The sequence below is a fragment of the Aotus nancymaae genome, unplaced genomic scaffold (assembly GCF_030222135.1).
Source record: "Aotus nancymaae isolate 86718 unplaced genomic scaffold, 86718_ANA_hifiasm-v0.15.2.pri h1tg000075l, whole genome shotgun sequence".
Taxonomy (NCBI): domain Eukaryota; kingdom Metazoa; phylum Chordata; class Mammalia; order Primates; family Aotidae; genus Aotus; species Aotus nancymaae.
The window spans coordinates 827,924-845,155 of NW_026988490.1; the positions used below are offsets into that span (position 1 = coordinate 827,924).

Below are 17,232 nucleotides of genomic sequence, written 5' to 3' on the forward strand. Positions count from 1 at the left end.
CTGTTGGCTTCATCACCCCCAGAGAAAGACAAGTTTCTTCCGCATGAGGAGACAGCACAGTACGTTGAAGCTGGTAGCAATCCTGATTTGCTCTCTGGAGAGAAGGCTAGGGAAGCTCTCCACGGTGCACTTGTACATCTATAGGAGGAATTCCAAATTCCATGGCCCCAGAAGAGTACTGGCTATGGGAGAGGTCTGTACATGCCTTTACTGGGCATCATTCCGTGTGAGCCTCTTTCGGACGTTGTAGGGTGCCCATGGTCCATTTCATGATCTTCTAAGGATGCTTTGCTTGGGAAGCCTGATGTCATTTGCCTCTGACAGACACCTTGATGCAGTTGGGGTTTATAAGAGTAGGTCACTCCCCATGTCGTGGTGACTTCTGCTTGGAAATGCAAACCGGGAAGGCGTCTTTGCTTATATACCTCAGTGTCTCCTGATATTAGTATTTTATCAAATTCCTCCTAGTTTTGCACAGCAGTGTTCTTTGGGAAATAGTAGTTGGGTGGTAGGACAGGGCTACCATCTACAAGCCAGTGCTGGATAGGCTTTGGACGCTGATGTTATATTCACAGGCAAGTGCCATAAGATCTGGTTTTCTTAGCTGCAGCACCTCAGAAGTCTTATAGGATTCCAAATGCCTAGTGCTCTTCTGGGTCCCTGAGCTGTAACTGTGTAGTGCATGTGGAGGTTGATTTTTGATTTTTACATGTTTCTGGATGGGAAGAATATGAAGGACCCCAGGGGTGAAAATGCTTCAAGGCCAAAGGAAAGCTGCCTTTTGCATAGGAAGCGGTTACCTCTTGTGCCTGGATCAATGATGAGCCCTCCAAAAAACATTCCTTGGAAAAGCTGAACAAAATGAGTTAAAACTCATACCGTCGCTCTCGTCGGAACTGAGGTCCAGCACATTGCCTCCTCCAGGGATTATAGGAGTGAGGGACATCTTCCACCTAGGTTCCACCACCTGGGGTGTCCAGTGGTGACCAGTGGACTTGGGCCATTTCTCATGCGTCCCTTTGATTTATTTACACTTCTCGGAAACAGCTGTCATGAGAGCTCTGCTGCTTGCTGGCAAGGAAGATGGGCAATTCTTCTGACCAACGGAGGCCGCGTTGGGTCTTTGATTCAGTGTGTCCTGACATCTGCAGTGCACCCCGTGCTGGTGGATGGCTCAGGACGGTAAGCATTTCTCTGCCCTACATGCAAAAGTGTCTTTCAAATTTCTGAGACCCCCTGTCCTCATTAAAGTGTCTCCATGGCCTTTATCTTCTCTGATGGCCACAAGAAGGGCTTTCGAGTCAGAGATGTGGCAGTAGTTGGTGTTGAGAGTGTTCTTCACGCTTAGTGCTCTCTAGTTTGATGGTACCTTCAAAATTCATGCGTGCCTCATCCCTTCATGTCTGGGCAAACCCATGCACAGGTGCAGAAAGAGGGGTAGCCCATGGGAGGTAGATACAGAATACTCCACAGCAGGACAAATGACATGACCCTTGCCACCTACACACCTGACTGCTTTTCTCAAGCACACCTGTGTTGCTCCTACACTTCTTAGGTGGCATTGGTATGGAAGGAAGGCCAGTGACCACAAGGGATGATCTTGATCTTGGGAGACTCCTAAACATGTGTGGCATGGTCTCCTTCAAGCTGGTGGTTACCTCAGAATGGTAAGTTTTGGCTTTTCAAATGCCCCTAATGTTCCATTTTTGCTGGTATGAGGACTCTGCATGGATCAATGATGACTTCCATACACGGATTCTTCGGAAAACTAAACAAAATCACTGAAAACACTATACTGTCATCCTCTTCAAATTGAGGCCCAGCACACTGCTTCAGCAGGGGCTGGAGACCGAGGTCCATCTCTCCTTCATTGATGTGGGTTGAATCAGCGGATCTGTCCAGGCTTAGGATGGGGTTCTCTTTTGGCAATGGAAAGCCCCAGGGGGGTAGGAGTTCCCATGCACAGGAGATCCCTTGGGTGACCCCTTCTGTCTGTGAGGCTGGGGTAGCACACACACCGTCTTCAGGACTAGGTGAATGTGCAAGTGGCACAAAGGACTTAAAGTCTGCATCCCCCAGTTTGTCCTTGAGTCCTAGCTCTTGGTTCTCTCATCATCAGGAGGATGGTAAGTTTGTGTAGTTGGGAAAAGAGCACAAGGCCACACTTTTGCCTCATTATTGGTTCATTTTTATCCTTGTGTATGTACATGGATTTCTGGTCACCAGGTGTAGCATCCAAGCCAGGCTGCCTCTGTTGTATACTGTGTGTTGTGAGGACATACAGTTGGCCTCCTGTCCTAAGCAGTGGCTGATAAGCAGTCAGTCTCTGGCTTATCTCAAACCTCGTGTAGGTCAAAGACTTCCTCATTAGGGGTTCAGGTCCTTGAGGCTTTTGTGATCAGCATTGTGTGTGTGCACGGGTATTTAATGGGATGGTCAACATCAGTTCCCTCTAGTGGGATTCTGTACTCTATGGGCTCCCAGGATCCAGACGTGCGTCCTTGTGTCTGTGCATTTCTGTGTCCATAAATGAAGCCAGAGACAGTCAGATCTCAGATGTACTGCAGGGGGTCAGATGGCATGACCCTTGTGACCTCTGCACCTCTCTGACTTTCTCAAGTATGCCCATGTTTCATGTGTACTTCCCAGGTGGCATTGGTGTGGAAGAAGGACTATGTCTGTGAGGGATGATCATCCCCTTGTCTGATCCTTGGAGATGCCAGGAAGCCCCTTGACACATGTGGCATGGGCTCCTTCAGAGGCTTTTGGATCCTTTGTGAATGTAAGCAAGCCTTCCCAAAGCCCAGATTTTCCTCATTTGCAGGGATGAAGATTGTGCCTCGATCGATGGTGACTTCCATCTATACATTCCTTGGAAAGCTGAACAAAATGAGTGAAAACTCGATACCGTCATCCTCGTCGAACTGAGGTCCAGCACATTACTCCAACTAAGGCTAGACAGAGAGGGCCAACGTCTGTTTGTTGACATGGGCCACCAGGGAGTCTGTTGAGGCTTAGCCTCAGGTGTTTTATGGGTGAATGGGATCATGGGAGAGTCGTGGCTCCCACATATAGGAAATTACTTGTTTGAAGGACTTTGTCAGAGAGGGTGGGTAATACCCACCTCCCTGCAGCACTAGGTGAATGTCCATGTGGTCTAGGAAGAGTTAACCGTAGCCTGTCTGTGATCGCCAGTGTGTCCCTAAGTCCTTGTTCTGGGTTCCCATGTCCCCAGAAGAAGACAGATCTGTCTGTTAGGGAGGCGAATACAAGACCACATGTTTGTCATTTGTTGGCCTTGACAACTTTGTCCTTGGTTAGGTCATTAGAGTTTTGGTCACTGGGCATAGTCTCTGTGTCTGTGTGCCTGTGTTGTATCCCATGTGTTTGGCAGACAGGTACACTATATGAACAAGTGAGTCCCTGCTCCAAGCTGGTTCTAAAAACCAAGAAATCTCTGGCTTATCCTAAAACTGACATAGGTTAAAACCTTCCTCATTAGGACTCCAGGGCCCCAAGGCTTTTGTGAGCATAACTGCAGGTATTGAAGGAGTGATGTGAAGAGGATGCTGAACGTGCTCATTAGTGGGATGAGGTGCTCTGAAGGCACCTGGTCCGCAGACGAGCATCCTCATGTCCTTGAATTTCTATGTCCAGGAACAGGGGAGGCCATAGACAGGATGAGAGCAGATGTATCACAAGGGGCTGGATGACATGGCCCTCATGTCCTTTGGACCTGTTAGCCTTTCTGAAGCACGCCTGTACATTCCTCTGTACTTCGCAGGTGGTGTTGGCATAAAAGGCAGGCTCGTGTCATGAGGAATGATTGTCATCTTGTGTGATCCTTGGAGATGGCAGGAAGCCCCTGGCCACACATGGTGTGGACTCCTTCAGAGGCTGTTGAAACCTCCTAAATGTAAGTGATTCCATCTGAAAGCACCCTGAGTTTCCTCATTTGCAGGGATGAAACCTGTTTGTGGATCGATGATGACTTCCATCTATACATTCCTTGGAAAGCTGAACAAAATGAGTGAAAACTCTATACCGTCATCTTCATTGAACTGAGGTCCAGCACATTACTGTAATGGGCTAGACAAAGAGGGCCAGTATCTGTTTGTTGATACGGGTTGCAGCAAGGGGTCCATCAGGTTTAGAATGGGGTTCTGTTGGGCAAATGGAGGTCACAGGGAAGTGGGAGCTCCCATGCACAGGAAACTCCTTGTTTGAAGGACTTCTGTCTCCCAGGCAGGATAACTCATGCACTGTCTGACAAGGTAGATGAATGGCAGGTTGCATGGGGAGAGTTTGTGGCTGGCCTGCCCCTGGAGATCAAGTGTGTCCTTGAGTCCAAGCTCTGGATTCCCAGAGGAAGACAGATCCTCAGGTTGATGGGAGAGCACAAGGCTACACAATTCTCATTGGTTAGCACATTTTGTCCTTGGTGGAGACACTGTAGTTCCAGGCACCCAGCACAGCCTCTTTGCCTGCATGCCCGTGTCGTATCCCATATGTTATGAGGATGTGTATATTGCATGACTAGGCGGGCTTCTGCTCCAAGCTGGGGCAGTCAGGTAACGAGTCTCTGGGTGATCCCAAACCTGATTTAGTCAGTGGCTTCCTCTTTAGGGGTTCAGAGCCCCAAGGGTTTTGCACATGGCATTGCAGGTGTTGAAGCAAGGATGTTGAGAGGAATGCTCAAGGTCAGTGCTCCTTAGCAGGATGGAGCACTCTGAGGGCCCTCGGGCCTGAGACAAGCTTCCCCATGTCCGTGCATTTCTAGGTGTGTGAACAGGGGAGGCCGTAGACAGGGAGATAGCAGATGTATCGCAGAGGGCTGGATGACATGACCTTCGTGACCTGTGGACCTGTCTGCCTTTCTGAAGCTCGCCTGTGTTTCCTTTGCACTTCGCAGGTATTGTTGGTGTAAAAGGCAGGTGCGTGTCATGAGGATTGATTGTCATCTTGTGCCATCCTTGGAGATGGCAGGAAACCCCTCGCCACACATGGTGTGGACTCCTTCAGAGGCTGTTGAACTCCTCCTGAGTGTAAGTGATTCCATCCCAAAGCACCCTGAGTTTCCTCATTTGCAGGTATGAATAATGTGCGTGGATCGATGATGACTTCCATCTATACATTCCTTGGAAAGCTGAACAAAATGAGTGAAAACTCTATACCGTCATCCTCATCGAACTGAGGTCCAACACATTACTCCAACAGGGGCTAGACAGAGAGGGCCAACATCTGTTTGTTGATACAGGTTGCACCAAGGGATCCTTCCAGGCTTAGAATGGGGTCTCTTTGGGTGAATGGAAGTCAAGGGAAGTGAGAGCTCCCATGCACAGGAAACTCCTTGTTTGAAGGACTTCTGTCTTCCAGGGCAGGATAACTCATGCACTGTCTGAAAAACTAAGTGAATGGCAGGTTATATGGGAAGAGTTTGTGGGTAGCCTGCCTCTGGAGACCAAATCTATCCTTGAGTCCAAGCTCTGGATTTCCAGAGGAAGACAGATCCTGTAGTTGATGGGAGAGCACAAGGCTACACCATTGTCATTGGTTAGCTCATTTTGTCCTTGGTGGAGAACATTGTAGCTCCAGGAACCCAGCAAAGCCTCTTTCCCTCATGCCCATGTCCTGTCTTGTATGTTATGAGAATTTCTGTATTGCATGTATAGGTCAGGGTATGCTCCAAGCTGGGGTTGTCAGGCATCGAATATCTGGGTTATTCTAAACCTGTTTTAGGTCAGTGGCTTCCTCTTTAGGGGTTCAGGGCTCCAAGGCTTTATAAGCTGCTTTGCAGGTGTTGAAGCAATGATGTTGAGAGGCATGCTCAATGTCAGTGCTCTTTAGCGGGATGGTGCACTCTAAGGGCCCTCGAGCCTGAGGGAAACATCTCCGTTTCCATGCGTTTCTGCACCCATGAACAAGAGAAGGCCATAGAAACACAGATAATAGATGTATCACAGGGGGCTGGATGACATGGCCCTCATGACCTGTGCACCTGTCTGCCTTTCTGAAGCTCACCTATGTTTCTTCTTCATCTTCTTCTTCTTCACCACTTCACAGGTGGTGTTGGTGTAAAAGGCAGGCTCGTGTCATGGGGAATGATTGTCATCTTGTGTTCTCCTTGGAGATGGCAGGAAGCCCCTGGCCACATACGGTGTGGAATCCTTCATAGGCTGTTGAAACCCTCCTGAATGTGAGTGATTCCATTTCAAAGCACCCTGAGTTTCCTCATTTGCAGGATGAAACCTGTGTGTGGATCGATGATGACTTCCATATATACATTCCTTGGAAAACTGAACAAAGTGAATGAAAACTCTATACCATCATCCTCATTGAACTGAGGTGCAGCACTGTAACGGGCTAGACAGTGAGGGTCAACATCTGTTTGTTGATATGGGTTGCACCAAGGGATCCATCCAGGCTTAGGACAGGGTCCCTTTGGGCAGATGGAAGTCACAGGGAAGTGGGAGCTCCCATGCACAGGAAACTCCTTGTTTGAAGGACTTCTGTCTCCCAGGCAGGATAACTCATGCACTGTCTGAAAAGCGAGGTGAATGGCAGGTTGTATGGGGAGAGTTTGTGGGTAGCCTGCCTGTGATGGCCAAGTTTGTCCTTGGGTTTAAGCTCTGGATTCCCAGGGAAAGACAGATCCTCTAGTTGATGGGAGAGCACAAGGCTACACCATTCTCATTGGTTAGCTCATTTTGTCCTTGGCGGAGAAGATTGTACTTCCAGGCACCCAGCATCGCCTCCTTGTAATAAGGATTTCTTTATTGCATGAATAGGCGGGCTTCTGCTCTTAGCTGGGGCTGCCAGGCAACAAGTCTCTGGGTGATCCCCAAACATGATTTAGGTCCGTGGCTTCCTCCTTAGGGGTTCTGGACCCCAGGGCTTTTGTAAGCAGCATTGCAGATGTTGAAGCAACGACGAGAGAGATGGTCAACGTCAGTGCTCTTTAGTGGGATGGTGCACTCTGAGGACCCCTGGCCACAAGACGAGCATGCACACATCCTTGCATTTCTGCATCTACGAGCAGGGGAGGCCATAGGCAGATAGCAGATGTATTGCACGCGGCTGGATGACATGAAGCTCGTGACTGTGGACGTGTCTGCCTTTCTGAAGCTCGCCTATGTTTCCGATGCACCTCTCAGTGGTGTTAGTGTAAAAGGCAGGTTCGTGTCCTGAGAAATGATTGTCATCTCATGCGATCCTTGGAAATGGCAGGAAGCCATGGCCTTACATGGTGTGGAATCCTTCAAAGGCTGTTTTAACCCTCCTGAATGTAAGTGATTCCAATCGAAACCACTCTGAGTTTCCTTATTTGCAGGGATGAAATCTGTGTGTGGATTGATGATGACTTCCATATATACATTCCTTGGAAAACTGAACAAAATGAGTGAAAACTCTATACCGTCTTCCTCATTGAACTGAGGTCCAGCATGTTACTCCAACAGAGGCTAGACAGAGGGCCAACATCCATTTGTTGACATGGCTTACACCAAGAGGTCTGTTCAGGCTTAGCCTGTGATGGTTTATGGGTGAATGGAGTCACAAGAGAGTGGTGCCTCCCACGTACAGGACATTTCTTGTTTGAATTCCTTTGTCAGTGAGGGTGAGTAACACATGCAGTGTCTGCAGGACTAGGTGAATGTCCATGTGGTCTAGGAAGAGTTAACTGGTAGCCTGCCTCTGAGTGTGAATTTGTCCTTGATTCCTTGCTCTGAGTTCCCAGATGCCCCAGAAGAAGACAGATCTGTCTGGTTGGGAGCAGAGTACAAGGACACATCTTTATCATTTGTTGGCTAAGTTTGTCCTTGGTTGTGGAGGTTAGAGTTTTGGTAACTGGGCATAGTCTCTGTGCCTGTGTGCCCGTGTTGTATCCCATGTGTCTGGTGGACAGGTACACTATATGAACAAGTGAGTCCCTGCTGCAAGCTGGTTCTGAAAACCAAGAAGTCTCTGGCTTATCCTAAAACTGATGTAGGTTAAAACCTTCCTCATTAGGGGTCCAGGGCCCCAAGGCTCTGTGAACATGATTGCTCTATTGAAGCAACCATGTTGAGAAGGATGCTGAACAAGCTCTTTAGTGGGATGATATACTCTGAATGCACCTAGACCCCAGCTGAGCATCCTCATGTCTGTGCATTTCTGTGTCCGTGAACAGGGGAGGCCATAGACAGGCAGATAGCAGATGTATCGCAGGGGGCTGGATGACATGGCCCTCGTGACCTATGGACCTGTCAGCCTTTCTGAAGCATGCCTGTGTTTCTTCTACACTTCACAAGTGGTGTTGGCATAAAAGGCAGGCTGGTGTCATGACGAATGATTGTCAACTCTTGTGATTCTTGGAAATGGCCGGAAGTCCCTCAACACACATGGTGTGGACTCCTTCATAGGCTGTTGAAACCCTTCTGAATGTAAATGATTTCATCTCAAAGCACCCTGAGTTTCCTCATTTGCAGGGATGAAACCTGTGCATGGATCAATGGTGACTTCCATATATACATTCCTTGGAAAGCTGAACAAAATGAGTGAAAACTCTATACTGTCATCCTCGTTGAACTGACTTCCAGCACGTTACTCTAACGGGCTAGACAGAGAGGGCCAATATCTGTTTGTTGATATGGGTTGCACAGTGGGGTCCATCCAGACTTAGGATGGGGTCTCTTTTGACAAATGGAAGTCCTAGGGACGTGGGAGCTCTGATGCACAGGGAAGTCCTTGGTTGAAGGACTTCTGTCTCCCAGGGCGGAATAACTCATGCACTGTCTGAAAAACTAGGTGAATGGCAGTTTGCATGGGGAGAGTTTGTAGGCAGCCTGCCTCTAGTGGCCATGTTTGTCCTTGAGTCCAAGCTCTGGATTCCTCAAGTTGTGGGGAGAGCACAAGGCCACACCATTCTCATCGGTTAGCTCATTTTGTCCTTGGCAGAGAACATCGTACTTCCAACTAGCCTCTTTGCCTGCATGCTCATGTCGTATCCCGTATGTGATGAGGACTTTTGTATTGTCTGATTAGGTGGGCATCTGCTCCAAGCTGGGGCTGTCAGGCGAGTCTCTGGGTTAACTCTAACCTGATTGAGGTCTGCAGCATCTCCTTTAGGGGTTTAGGGCCCCTGGTCTTTTGTAAGCTGCACTGTAGGTGTTGAATCAGTGATGTTGAGAGGGCTGGTCAATGTCAGTGCTCTTTAACAGGATGGCACACTCTGACAACCCCAGCCACAAGACGAGCATCCCCGTGTCCTTGCATTTCTGCCTCATGAAGAGGGAAGGCGAAGGACAGGCAGATAGCAGATGTATCACAGGGGGCTAGATGACATGGCCTCATGCCCTGTTCAGCTGTCTGCCTTTCTGAACCTCACCGGTGTTTCCTCTGTACTTCACAGGTGGTGTTGATGTAAAAGCAGTTTATGTCATGAGAAATGATTATCATCTTGTACGATCCTTGGAGATGGTAGGAAGTTCCTAGAAAATATGGTGTGGACTCCTTCAGAGCCTGTCGAAACCCTACCTAATGTAAGTGATTCCATCCCAAAGCACCCTGAGTTTCCTCATTTGCAGGCATGAATAATGTGCATGGATTGATGATGACTTCCATATATACATTCCTTGGAAAGCTGAACAAAATGAGGGAAAACTCTATACCGTCATCCTCGTCGAACTGAGGTCCAGCACATTACTCCCAACAGGGGCTAGACAGAGAGAGCCAATATCCATTTGTTGACATGAGTTACACCAAGGGGTCTGTTCAGGCTTAGGATGGGCTTTTTTATGGGTGAATGGGGTCACAGGAGAGTGGTGCCTCCCATGTATAGGAAATTTCTTGTTTGAAGGACTTTGTCAGCGACGGTGGGTAACACGTGCACTGTCTGCAGCACTAGGTTGTTGTCCATGTGTCCTAGGAAGTGTTAGCTGGTAGCCTGTCTGTGATCGCCAGTGCGTCCTTGAGTCCTTGCTATGGGTTCCCAGGTCCCCTGACAGAAGACAGATCTATTTGGTTGGGAGGAGAGGTCAAGGTCACATCTTTATCATTTGTTGGCTGACTTTGTCCTTGGTTGAGGACATTAGAGTTTTGGTCACAGGGCATAGACTCTGTTCCTGTGCCCTTTTGTATCCCATATGTTTGGGGTTCATGCATATTACATGAATAAGTGAGTTCCTTGCTCCAAGTTTGTTCCTATACCCAAGGAGTGTCTGGCTTATCCTAAACCCAATGTAGGTTAAAGCCATCCTCATTAGGTGTCCAGGGTCCCAAGGCTTTTGTGCCTCATTGCAGATATTGAAGCAACGATGTTGAAAAGAATGGTAAACATGCTCTTTAGTGGGATGATGTGCTCTGAAGGCACCCGACCCCCAGACGAGCTTCTCCATATCCATGCATTTCTACGTCCATGAACAGGGGAGGCCAGAGATAGGCAGATAGCAGGTGTATCTCAGGGGACTGGATAACATGGCCATCATGACTGTGCACATGTCTGCCTCTCTGAAGCACACCTGTGTTTCCTCTGCCTTTGCAGGTGGTGTTGGCTTAAACAGCAGGCTTGTGTCAGCAAGGGATCATTGTCATCTTACACGATCCTTGGAGACGACAGGAAGTCCCGGGACATATGTGGTGTAGGCTCCTTCAGAGCCTGTCAGATCCCTCCTGAATGTAAGTGATTCCTTCCTAAAGCGTGCTGAGTTTCCTCATTTGTGCAGGCAGAGTGTGTGGATCGATGATGACTTCCATATATACATTCCTTGGAAAGCTGAACAAAATGAGTGAAAACTCTATACCGTCATCCTCGTCGAACTGAGGTCCAGCACACTGCTCATCATAGGCTAGAGAGAGGGACAACATCCATGTGTTGACACGGGCTGCATCAACGCTTGGGACAGGGTCATCTTTGCAGGAAGTGGAGTAGCGGGGCATTTTGGACTTTTGTGGTTGAGACTCGCTTGGTGGAAGCACTTCCCTCTGTGCTGCTATGTGTGTCCTTGATTCACACCCCTTGGCTTCTGCACTCCCCAGAGGAAGACAGCAAAATACTCTTGGGCACTTCTACAGTGCACTTTCATCCTCCTTGGGAGACTTGGGAGTTCCCATGGTGTTTGGGTAGCATCCGGGGCAGGCAGTCTTCAGGAGGATGGTGATGCTAATCTGCTTTCTGAAGAGGAGCCCAGAGAGGGTATCCATGTTGAACTTGTATGTCCATAGCAGGAAACCGAAGTATCGCGGCCCTGAGGGCTCCTGGCAGTGGGAAGGGAAGAGGTCTGCATGTGCATTTACTGGACAGCATTCCATGTGGGTTGTGGAGTAACAACTGTGAGCCTCTTTTGGGCATTGTAGGGTACCCATGTTTTATTTCATCATGACCTCAGGGTGCTGGGACAGGAATGTGATTGCAGGTCCACATCCTTCTGCAACTCATCAGACTGACTTGGTTTGGAAGGTCTGTGTTCACACCTTCCAAAGAGATGCTTGTATCTCTCAGGCATTTGAGCTTATATCGACCCAGGGTTTCTACCCATCCTAGGTTGGGAATACTTTGCCTCTGAACCCCTCAGGCACCTCGATGCAGTCAGCATGCCTAATTATGAGAGAGTGTCTTCCCATATCCTGGTGACCTCTACTCGGAAATGTGGTCCAGGATGGTCTCTGTGCTTAAATACCTTAGTGGCTCGTGATGTTAGGCTATTCTAATTCCTCCTAATTCTTCCCAGCAGTCTTCTTTGTTAAATAGTCTTCTTGTTGTAGGACGGGGCTGTGTAGTGTCCACAGGCAGTGATGCGTAGGTTTCGAACTGCGTGGCCATGTTCACAGGCAAGTGCCTTAAAATGTATGGTGGTCTCAGCCACAGTGCCTCAGAAGCCCTGTGGGATTGAGTGTGTCTGGTACTCCTCGGGGTCCCTGAGCTGCACCTGTAAGGAAGACACTGGGGTAGACTTTGAGTTGTTACTAAATGTTTTTCTCAATGTGAAAAGTGTTAAAGCAGCCTAGGGTGAAAATTCTTCAAGACTGAAGGAAAATTGCCTTTTGTGCTAGGAGAGTTTTTCCCCAAAACTCTCCTCAATTAAATAGCCCTATGGTTTGTGTCTTCTCTGATGATGAAGAGAATGGCTTTTGAGTCAGTGGTGGCAAATGGATGGTGTTGAAAGAGTTCTTACACTTTGGGCTCTGTAGCTTGATGGTACCTTCAAAACTAACACATGCCTGGTATGTTCGTTCCTGGGTGGACCCATATACCCATGTCAAAAGAGGAGTAGCCTGTGGGAAGTACGTATGGGACACACCACAGTGAGTCAAATGCATGGTCCTTTTGACGTGTGTACCTGCCTGCCTTTCTGAAGCACACCTGTTTTTCCTCTACACTTCCCAGGTGTTATGGCCATGGAAGGAAGGCCAGTGGCCACGAGGGACAGTCTTCATCTTGGGAGATCCCTAGAGATAGTAGGGAGCCCCTTGACATGTGGAATGTGGTCTCCTTTGGATGCTGGTGGATCCCTCAGGCTGGTAAATGTCGATTTTCCAAAAGCCCCTGATGTTCCTTCTTTGCAGGGATAAAGACTGTGTGTGGATCGATGATGACCTCAATACCTGCATTCCTTGGAAAGCTGAACAAAATGAGTGAAAACTCTATACCGTCATCCTCATCGAACTGAGGTCCAGCACACTGCTCCAACAGGGGCTAGAGTGGGAGGGACAACTTTGATTTGTTGTTGTGGGTTGCAGTAAACCATCCATCCAGGTCTACTTTGGATCAAAGGGAGTCACAGGGCAGTTGGTGCTCCTGCATGGAGGAGATTCCTTGTGTGAAGGACTTCTCTCTGTGAGGCTGGGGTAGCACGTACACTGTCTGCAGGACTACGTCAACTTGCAGGTGGCACGGAATAGTTAGCCAGTAACCCACTTCTGTGTGGCCAGGTTTGTCCTTGAGTCCTGGCTCTGGGTTCCCTTGTTCCCTGGAGGTAGACAGGTCCTTGTGGTTGGGAAGAGAGCTCAAGGCCACACCTTTGCTGTTCTTTGGCTCGTGTTTTTTTCATGGCTGAGGACTTTTTAGTGCCCATGGTGTTTTTGTAGCGTAGTCAGTTGTGAGGAGGTGGCTGATCGTGATTTTCTTTCTGGAAAGTACTCTGTAGGTTGGCTCCATTTGTGATTTGTGTGTCCCCAGAGAGAAACTGAGATCCTATGGCTGGTGATGAGTACTGCAGGTGGGAATAAGAAAGCACCGTGTATGTATTGACCTGGTACCCTAACACAGGGATGGTCAACCAACATTTATGATTCTGTTTCACATGGTGTGTACCTTACATCACAAATGCCATGTTGGCCTTAGGGTGCTGGGAATGGAGTGTGATCCGACGTCTACATGGGAGGGCTTTTCAGCAGACTGCTTTTGTTTCCTGACAGTCTTTCTTATATCCCCAGTTACATGTTTTTCTCCAAGGGACATTTTATTGGAGTCTTTTGGGTCAATATCAGAAAAAAAAGTTGTGGTTATCCAAACATTACGTGTGGTGATTTAACAGTGTATGGGTGGTAGCTCAAGTGAACAGCAGCAAAACCAAAATATGTTTATGTACATAGGTGGCCCTGTTCTCTCCTTCATATTGAGTCTGGTGTTAGTCTCTTCGTCCTGCACTAATCTCAGTGATCTGGAAGCTTTTCCAGGAGGTCTTTTTTAGATATTTTGTGTCCTTGTAGTTGTACTTGAACTCTCTGCAGTGCTAAGTCTGGGTCATTCTGCTATCCATGTCTACTAGAATTTCCATTGTTTGGGGGGCACTGTCTGGCCATTGTGGATACATCTTTTGGGGCCCTGTAACAAGAAGGACATTAGAGGTCAGGTTTGGAGTAGTGTTGACCTCCTGCCTAAGGGCAAAGGCAGTTTTCTGTCTAAATCTTACTGCAGGATTCACTGCCCAGGTGTTGTGTGACAGGGAGAGCACAAAATTAGAGTATCTCATGTGGACTTGGGTCCAGTATTAAGGCAGTGTTGGGTAATTTTCTATATCTGCAAGGCTCCCATTAGACTCTTTATGCCCAGCAGATATTCACAGGCCAACTTTTCTGTTACGCATGCCATGTAGAGTTTCCGTGAAGCCATCATTCAGGTTCTAAGTGCAAGGATTTCTCTCAAGAGATTAATTTGTTTCTTCAACAGAGCGTTTTTCTTCTCTATAAATTCTACTTCCTGTGGTTTGTAGCGCAGATTAAGTTCCCGGGTCTTATTCTGCTTTTCTGCCCAATCTTGGATCAGTGAGCCTTTGAAACATGTTCTTTGATTACTGGCAAAGGTTCTTGGAATACCAGTCCTTAGTCACGAGCAATGCAGACCTGCAGAGGTTTGTAGTTTTTTTTAAATTGCCTGAAGCAGTGGGTTTGTTTGTATCTTGTCATTTATGGCTGCCAGCAAAACTTGGGTATTACTCAACCAGACCACACCCACCAATTATAGTGCTTCTGGTTCCTTCTGTAGTAGCTTGTGGGAAGGATACAGGATGAACCGCAGCGGAATGAATGATGTGGCCCTTGAAACCTGTGTACCTGTTTCCCTTTCTCAAACATACCTGTTTTGCCTCTAATTCCTAGGTGGTCTGGCATCGAAGAAGGCCAGAGGCTGTGATGGATGATCTTTGTCATGGGAGATTCCTGGAGATGGCAGGGAGCCCCAGGCTATGTGTGGCACATGCGGCGTGGGCTTCTCCAGGTGCTGCTGGATCCCTGAGGATGGTAAATGTCCATTTCCCAAAATCCTGATATCCCATCTTTGCAGGTACAAAGACTGTGCGTGGATCAATGATGACTTTTATACATGCATTCCTTGGAAAGCTGAACAAAATGAGTGAAAACTCTATACCGTCATCCTCGTCGAGCTGAGGTCCAGCACGTTGCTCCAACAGCGGGTTGATAAAAAGGGACAATTCCATTCGTTGATGCGGTTGCATCAGGGGGTTTGTCCAGGCTCCTGTGCACAGGAGATTCCTTGTGTGGCGGACTTCTCTCTGTGAGGGCAGGGTAGCACACATACTGTATGCAGGAGCAAGTGAATGTGCAGGTGGAACAGGAAGAGTTAGCTGGCAGCCCGTCTCTGTTTGTCTTGTTCTAGGTCTGTAGTCCCTCATCCCTTAGAGGAGGTTGGGTTCTTCAGAAGACTTAAATTTGTGGAATTTACTAGAATATTGTCCACATAATGTTCCCAGTGAATGCTAGGCATATCACCCAAGATGGCCAGGCTACTGGCCATAAACCATAGTAAATAGTAGGGTGTGCATATATTCACTGGAGAGAACCTGAAAGACCCTTTTTCGGTCCTCCAAGGTGAATGCCTGCATAAGCACGTGAAGCACGCTCCACCTGGCCCGACCTGTGCTCCAGACCGTATCTCCCACTTCTGCTGCCCCTTCGCCTTGCCAGGTGGAGCCTGACTGGCTTTTGCCACTGCTGCCACCACAGGCCACCTGGAGCCCCAGCTAGTTAGAGGAAAGTGGCTCTGCCTGATTTTCCTCATTCCTGACTCCAGCAGGTGGGACTTGGAGTCGCTGCTTCTGCAGCCACAGAAGACTCCCCAGTTTGGATGACTGTGGCTGTGGGCTCCTCAGGCATCTCTCTGCAGAGCCCCTCCATCTTCCGTTTTACCAACCACATCAATAACTAGCACAGTGGCGGAGGAGCGCATGACTCTGCTTGTCATTACTCTTCTAACTTGTACAGCTGTACTCAGCACTGGTCAGAATAACAGAAAAAGCATGGTCCCCCTCCTGGCACCAGGAGGATCCTGCCAGAAATTTCACATTTTATTTTTGTTTGTGCATATACCTTTTCTATTTAAATGTGGACTTTGATTTGATAATGCTTCCAGCGCAGATAGATCCCATATGGAGTTGCATAGAAGACTTGTCATTTTCCTGTACTATTGGCGTTATAATATATCTTCATGCTTTTTCCCTCTTCTGACTTTAGAAGATACACAAACATAGTTTGCAACATGGCTTCCTCGTATTTTAGTAAGGGACCAAATGTGCATGTCAGTGATAGGTGTTACTTGAACTGGGGTTAGTGTTTGTGTGACTGTACTCAATGATGTCATTTTCTCTCACACTCAAGTCACAAAGTATTTCAGCACTCATTTTTTATTATCTCTGGAGGGATAACCCAAAAGATTGTACTGGTAAAGCCAGAAGAATTTCCAGTTATGCTCATTATTTGTAGAATACTTAGTTGGCTCTATCTGTTGTTGGTTGGCTTATTTTTCTGTAGCTTTTCAAAGTTTTTCTATGGGTTATGTTAAAGTGTCTGAAAATGGAGCCTAGAAGACATGCTTCAGTTTCCAGGATGGTTGTGTTTTCCAGAGAGGCGTAGGTAAACCATTGGTGCAGCCTTGCCTTTCACAGCTAATTCTGGGTGCAGTGTTTCATGTCTAGACTGACTTCTATCCTACCATACTTGTTTGTGTGCAGGTATTCTGGGAGAGAAAATTCTTGTTTTCACCTGTATAGCTATCTCACACGCACTCTTGTGATGGTTTGATTTATCATTTGTGTTCAGCACATTTCAGTGAGCAAAATATGAGATTTAATTTCCAATGTAAAATCCGTGACTGCCGGCTGGGCATGGTGGCTCATGCCTGTAATCTCAGCACTTTGGGAGGCCACGGCAGATGAATCATGAGGTCAGGAGATCAAGACCATCCTGGCCAATATGAGAAACCCCATCTCTACTAAAACTACAAAAATTAGCCAGGTGTGGCCGTACACACCTGTAGTTCCAGCTACTCAGGAGGCTGAGGCAGGAGAATTGCTTGAACCCAGGAGGTAGAGGCTGCAGTGAGCTGAGATTACACCACTACGCTCCAGCCTGGGTGACAGAGCAAGACTCTGTCTCCAAAAAATACATGACTGCCAGTGCATCAAAGCCTCCCTGATTTTTAGTTGGTGTTCTGTTTGTTTTAATGACAAGGTTAATCAGTTTGGAGTGACATCTAGAAATAACATGTTGTGACACATAGTGTTTTGGTTCCTCAGAGTACACAGTTTGAGCACTAGTGAAGGTCTTTGGCTTTTCACCACTCTAGTAGTGGCAATTTCAGTAGGATTTGTATTTGCTTTCCAGGTTCTTCTATGCCAGGAGTGATGATGGTACTCACAGAAACAGGTGCATGTGAAAGTTTTCCTCTGACACCTTCTATTTGCTTATTGTGATAGTGAAAGGGGAAAGCAAAAGTGCCCACGTACTTCAAGATAGTTATTT

General features: G+C 47.7%; 1 protein-coding gene and 12 non-coding genes across 29 annotated transcripts in view; all 13 read left to right on the top strand.

Moving 5' to 3' along the window:
- LOC105722702 (uncharacterized) overlaps positions 1–17,232 on the top strand; it is an 88,616-nt gene that overhangs the window by 48,118 nt on the left and 23,266 nt on the right. For all 17 annotated transcript variants that reach the window (XM_064367779.1, XM_064367778.1, XM_064367782.1 and 14 more), the window contains 8 exons: positions 1,048–1,182; positions 2,650–2,782; positions 3,785–3,916; positions 4,913–5,045; positions 9,389–9,518; positions 10,520–10,653; positions 12,362–12,495; positions 14,575–14,715. The gene's annotated coding sequence lies outside the window, so the exon portion shown is untranslated. The remainder of the gene's footprint in view (positions 1–1,047; positions 1,183–2,649; positions 2,783–3,784; positions 3,917–4,912; positions 5,046–9,388; positions 9,519–10,519; positions 10,654–12,361; positions 12,496–14,574; positions 14,716–17,232) is intronic.
- LOC135271167 (small nucleolar RNA SNORD116) lies at positions 812–905 on the top strand. The gene has a single exon (XR_010339272.1). It is a non-coding gene; the product is annotated as a small nucleolar RNA SNORD116 (small nucleolar RNA).
- On the top strand, positions 1,730–1,821 carry LOC135271170 (small nucleolar RNA SNORD116). Its single transcript, XR_010339274.1, has one exon. It is a non-coding gene; the product is annotated as a small nucleolar RNA SNORD116 (small nucleolar RNA).
- Positions 2,842–2,933, top strand: LOC135271137 (small nucleolar RNA SNORD116). Its single transcript, XR_010339246.1, has one exon. It is a non-coding gene; the product is annotated as a small nucleolar RNA SNORD116 (small nucleolar RNA).
- LOC135271130 (small nucleolar RNA SNORD116) lies at positions 3,979–4,070 on the top strand. The gene has a single exon (XR_010339239.1). It is a non-coding gene; the product is annotated as a small nucleolar RNA SNORD116 (small nucleolar RNA).
- On the top strand, positions 5,108–5,199 carry LOC135271129 (small nucleolar RNA SNORD116). The gene has a single exon (XR_010339238.1). It is a non-coding gene; the product is annotated as a small nucleolar RNA SNORD116 (small nucleolar RNA).
- Positions 6,258–6,349, top strand: LOC135271136 (small nucleolar RNA SNORD116). The gene has a single exon (XR_010339245.1). It is a non-coding gene; the product is annotated as a small nucleolar RNA SNORD116 (small nucleolar RNA).
- LOC135271132 (small nucleolar RNA SNORD116) lies at positions 7,348–7,439 on the top strand. Its single transcript, XR_010339241.1, has one exon. It is a non-coding gene; the product is annotated as a small nucleolar RNA SNORD116 (small nucleolar RNA).
- On the top strand, positions 8,483–8,574 carry LOC135271140 (small nucleolar RNA SNORD116). The gene has a single exon (XR_010339249.1). It is a non-coding gene; the product is annotated as a small nucleolar RNA SNORD116 (small nucleolar RNA).
- LOC135271135 (small nucleolar RNA SNORD116) lies at positions 9,581–9,672 on the top strand. The gene has a single exon (XR_010339244.1). It is a non-coding gene; the product is annotated as a small nucleolar RNA SNORD116 (small nucleolar RNA).
- Positions 10,712–10,803, top strand: LOC135271128 (small nucleolar RNA SNORD116). Its single transcript, XR_010339237.1, has one exon. It is a non-coding gene; the product is annotated as a small nucleolar RNA SNORD116 (small nucleolar RNA).
- LOC135271133 (small nucleolar RNA SNORD116) lies at positions 12,558–12,649 on the top strand. Its single transcript, XR_010339242.1, has one exon. It is a non-coding gene; the product is annotated as a small nucleolar RNA SNORD116 (small nucleolar RNA).
- Positions 14,776–14,867, top strand: LOC135271134 (small nucleolar RNA SNORD116). The gene has a single exon (XR_010339243.1). It is a non-coding gene; the product is annotated as a small nucleolar RNA SNORD116 (small nucleolar RNA).